This window comes from Rhinichthys klamathensis, unplaced genomic scaffold, assembly GCF_029890125.1.
Source record: "Rhinichthys klamathensis goyatoka isolate OS25496 unplaced genomic scaffold, OSU_Roscu_1.1 h1tg000703l_1, whole genome shotgun sequence".
NCBI lineage: Eukaryota > Metazoa > Chordata > Actinopteri > Cypriniformes > Leuciscidae > Rhinichthys > Rhinichthys klamathensis.
The window spans coordinates 364,324-369,811 of record NW_026607124.1 but is presented as its reverse complement, the minus strand read 5'-3'; the positions used below and the strand labels follow the sequence as shown (position 1 = coordinate 369,811).

The 5,488-nt window shown below is 32.5% G+C and overlaps 1 long non-coding RNA gene across 1 annotated transcript; it reads left to right on the top strand.

The window, feature by feature from the left end:
- Window positions 1-397: 397 nt before the first annotated feature.
- Window positions 398-1,631, top strand: LOC130076885 (uncharacterized). The gene is made up of 4 exons (XR_008805697.1): window positions 398-472; window positions 550-639; window positions 860-904; window positions 1,606-1,631. It is a non-coding gene; the product is annotated as an uncharacterized LOC130076885 (long non-coding RNA).
- The last annotated feature ends 3,857 nt before the right edge of the window (window positions 1,632-5,488 follow it).

Below are 5,488 nucleotides of genomic sequence, written 5' to 3'. Positions count from 1 at the left end.
CTAGTATGAATGGGGGTAGGATATAAATTATTTACCTTTTGGAGTCACGACCCCAAATGTTTGTTTAGTAACTGAAACGAAGCGAATTTATTTCTCAAAAATGGTTAACACGCAACAAGTACTTGTAGAGTATTTTTGAGAAATAAATTCGCTTTGTTCCAGTTAAACACTTGGGGTCGTGGAAGGGAAGAATGTCAATGGGTTATATGTTGTTTTTGCTTGATTTGATGCAAGTTTTACACTAAATCTGTGACGTGTTTTTATTTTTATACATATTTACCTGTCAGAGCTCGAGCAACGGCAAGATCACAGGGGTTTTTATGGTTAATGAAATCCTACATTACTTTATACTGTGATCTCTCACCTTTAAATGTTGTGTTTTTTGGCCTTGATTTGGCAGGAATATTACATGAAATCTTTGATGTTGCTCGTCTTGCACAAGCAGGTCAAGGGTCATGCATTCCATTCCCAGGTAACATTATAAAAATAAATATCCTTAAACCGTTATCTGTACTTTAAATGTTGTGTTTTTTGGCTTTGATTTGGTAGGAATATTAGGCTACAGTAAATCTTTGATGTGCCGTCGTCCTCATGTTGCTCATCTTGCACCAACAGGTCAAAGGTCATGTATCGATTCAGGTAACTGTCCTTTAAATGTTGCATATGTTTTTGGGCTTTATTTGTTAGAAATATTCCATGAAATCAGAAATGTTTGTCCTCATGTTGCACGTCTTACACTTCATGCATTCGATTCCCAGGTAACAGAAAAATAAATATCCTCTCAGTCCTTATATGTTGCATATGTTGATTCGGTCGGAATATTATCTGTGACGCCTGTCCTCTTGTTTCCCTCTTGCAGCTCATCCGACACGAGCAGGTCAAAGGTCACCCGTCAGATTCCCAGGTGAGGTAAAATGCATGTATAGAAACACAGAGCTTAAATGCAGTTATCAATCCTTTAGATGTTGCATGTGTTTTTTGGGCTTGATTTGTTAGAAATATTCCATAAAATCAGAGATGTTTGTCCTCATCTTGCACGTCATGCATTCAATATTTTTATTTTATTATTGTATTATACTTTTTAATTTGATTCTATTTTTATTTATTTAAATTTATTTTATTATTATTTTACACATTATTTTCTACTTTTTTATTTTATTCTATTTATATTTGATCCCATTTATATTTTATTCTACTTTTAAATTAATTTAAGATTAGTATTATTTTAATTTGATGATTTTGGTAGCATGCATTTGATTCCCAGGTAACATAAAAATGTATTTCCTCAAACAGTTATCAATCTTCTAGATGTTGCATATGTTTTTTGGGCTTTATTTGTTGGAAATATTCCATGAAATCAGAGATGTTTGTCCTCATGTTGCACGTCATGCATTCAATATTTTTATTTTATTATTGTATTCTTCTTTTTAATTTTATTCTATTTTAATTTTATTTTCTATTTGTATTTATTTTATTCCATTTCTATTTTATTTTAGTATTATTTTTATTTTATGCATTCGATTCCCGGGTAACATGCAAATAAATATCCTCAAACAGTTATCAATCCTTTAGATGTTGCATATGTTTTTGGGCTTGATTTGGCAGAAATATCACACAGTATCTGACGCTCGTTCTCTCGTTTTCCTCTCGACACGAGCAGGTCAAAGGTCACCCGTCAGATTCCCAGGTGAGTTAACATGCATGCATAAAAACACAGAGCTTAAATGCATTGTAAATGATTTTGCGGTTTTATTAAGGTGTGCTTGCAACGATTTACAATTAAAGAGTTGAGAATCCGTTCCCGGACCGCTCCGTAATGCGATAAAGCCTCGGGAATAAGAGAAAACAGCTCAGATGTGTTGACATCTGTGACGAGGCTTTTGATGACGGCGTCCGTAATCGGAATGTGCATCGAGAGGGAAAAAATAAAACAATGCATGGATCATTTGGTGAGCTCCAGCTTGAGTCGATTATTGATGTCATCTTGATCCAATTTGATGAATTTCAGAGGGTTCGCCCAGAGAAACGGCCCGTCCGGAGCAAACCGGGGTCATTTTTCCTCAGGATTTCAGTCTGATCTACATTTATTTTTGAGCAAAACATCCATCTAGATGTGCTAAGCGTATCTCTTTTAAGTTGACCTTCGTGCAGCTTTTCCCTTTGTGCGATTGCAAGCGAACGCCAAGTCTTTCGAAACGCGGCGGAGACTAAACAAGAAGCAGGTTGTGCCCGCACTGATAAATCTAAAGCAAAGGCGCAGACGCGTCTCCGGAGATGCTGAGGAACGTGATTCACTCCTGTGGATGGGTTGGGCTGCATAATAAACTGGTTGCCAATTTGTTTTCTAAATTAAAATCCGTTGGTCAACCCGAGACCCTGTCCCAATTCTTTAAATCTAATTGACTTTTTTTGGCCGATTTCCTCATTTAAAAGCGGCTTTGATCCTCCCGCTCGGATGAGGTAATGCTGCGATCTGTGCCACGCTTTCATTCATTTTAATCTTTTTATTGAATGCCAGGCACATGCAAATAATAAACATGACAATAATCTAATATATGGTGTAAAAATATTAAACAAATATAGACTTGCAACAAATAGGAAAAGAAAATGCACAGTTAAAATCATAAAATAAAAGTACAAAAGCAAGAAAGAAAATGATATAGACTGGAAAAAGAACCGGTATGAGATGCTATAATCAAACAAAGATTAACAATAAAGGCCACATTTGGTGGTGATCTTTGTCTATTAACATAAAACACTGTTTTTTTTTTTAAGAAAAGTGAAGTTTCATCCCTAAAAATATTCCATATCTACCCAAAACATCTTGCTATTAATGCTATTAAAAAATACGTGGATTTTTTTTCTTTCTCAGTCCCATAGAAATCTCAGCGATCGCTGCCACGTTTTATTGTTATTATTATTATTATTATTATTGAATGCCGGTCAGATACAAATAATAAACATGGCAATAATCCAATATATAGTGTAAAAATATTAAACAAATATAGACTCACAACAAATAGGAAAAGAAAATACACAGTGTAATTTATAAAATAATTATACAAGTAAAAAAGAAAGAAAGTGATATAAACAGAAACCTTTTATTATTATTATTTTTTTTATTGAACGCCAGTCAGATACAAATAATAAACATGACAATAATCCAATATATAGTGTAAAAATATTAAACAAATGTAGACTACAACAAATAGGAAAAGAAAATACACACTGAAATTTATCAAATAATTATACAAGTTAAAAAGAAAGAAAGAAAATGATAAAAAGAACAGGTATGAGATCATCATATAAATATTGCTTCAAGTCAATATATATTTTTAATATCTATCTGAAGTAACAAAAAGTTGTGTTTTCCTTTAGCCCATTTTTGTTTATGTGTATGGCATTTCCCCATAATCAAAGATTAACAATAAAGGGGGTAATCTTTGTCTATTAAAATAAATAAAAATTCATATTTTTCAGAAAAAGTAAACGTTCATCCCTACAAAGAAAACATTGCAAATATACCCAAAACATCTTGCTATTATAAATGCAATTAAAAAAATTAAGTGGAAATTAAGCTGAAAGATGAGAGGCACTTTGGCATTAAAACACACTTTGCTCTCTGATATTTTGCCACACACTCTCACTGATACGACGATCTAAACGTGAAGCACGGAGAAACGGCTTGGATTTAATGCTCAATTAATGTAACATTTTTTCATTTATTTATTTATGTTTTCTCTTTTCATGGTAATGCAACACGAAATGCCACAACAGCAATTTAACAAATCCAACAAACACAACAAAAATACATTCCATGACAAGAAGAACAGGAGTAGGAGGATGAAGAAGAGCAATCTTATAAACTCCTACCCCATTCTTATAATAAAAATAGAATTACAAATTAGATGGCCTCACCGACATGACAAAAGATAACAACAACAAAAAATAACAAAATCGCCCAGACCAGATTGTTGATATAATTTATCAATTTTCACATTCATCTTTATATAAATGAAGTATCTTCTGTTTATACTTGTATTTAAATTGTAGAATATTTGAACAACATTTTAGATCATTTTCTAGAAAATTCCATCTTTTCACACCAGAAACTGAAACATCATTTAATATGGATAGTTTTAGAGATGTAGATATTCATAAATGCTTTACAATAAATCAAACATGCATGATATATATTGATTTTTAATGTTTTAAATGGAAGTCTCTTCTGCTCACCAAGGCTGCAATTATTTTGTGTAATATTATTATAAATCATGTGAATATATAGTAAAGTGTAATTTATTCCTGTGAATTTTCAGCATCATTACTCCAGTCTTCAGTGTCACATGATCCTTCAGAAATCACTCTAATATGAGGATCTGATCCTCAAGAAACATTTATGAGTATTATCATAATAGACTGTTGTGTACAATTTTATTTTTCAGGATTTTTTTGATGAACAGAAAGTTCAAAAGAACAGCATTTATTCTAAATACTAAAGAGATTTATAAGGTTACAAAAATATATAGCAATTTAATACATTGTGGCTGAATAAAAGTATTAATTTCTTTAAATTCTTAAAAAAAAAACTGACCCAAAACTTTTGAACGGTAGTGTTTAATGTTACAAAAGCTTCCCATTTCAGTTAAATGCTGTTCTTTTGAACTTTATTTGTCAAATAATCCTGAAAAATAAAATTACAACACTGATAATACTCATAAATGTTTCTTGAGCATCAGATCCTCATATTAGAGTGATTTCTGAAGGATCATGTGACACTGAAGACTGGAGTAATGATGCTGAAAATCACAGGAATAAATTACACTTTACTATATATTCACATAGAAAACAGATGATTTACATTGGAATAATATTTCACAATTTTTACTGTATTTTTTATCAAATGACAGCAGCCTTGGTGACAAAAACATTTAAAAAATCTTACCGACCTCAAACTTTTTGCCTGCTAGTGTAAATAGACAGATGACATCACATCAATATGCATTTCTCTGAACAATCATAAGGTTCATTTATAGATATATTTGAGTATTTTTAACGAGTTAAACTTTCACTGTACAGTGCGTTTAATCAGTTTTGGGATAAACATGCTCTGAGTGAAAGAGTAAAGTGTGACTGAGTGTTAAACAGGGAAGCATTGACCGGACGCGATAGAGTCGCGCATCGAGAGCCGCAGGAAACCAGTGTTTTTACAAGCGTTTCCGCTTTTCAGACACAATAGCTGTCATCGGCCGGCACTCTCGGCTCGACCGCTCCGGAACAGCTTTACCAGCGCTTACTTAACAAGAAGAAATGCTCACTTATAATGTGTGTGTCAATGCTGTACTTTACAGGTGGAACTCGAAAAATGAGAATATCGTGCATTTATTTCAGTAATTCAACTTAAAAGGTGAAACTAATATATTATATAGACTCATTACATGCAAAGTGAGATATTTCAAGCCTTTATTTGTTATAATGTTGATGATTA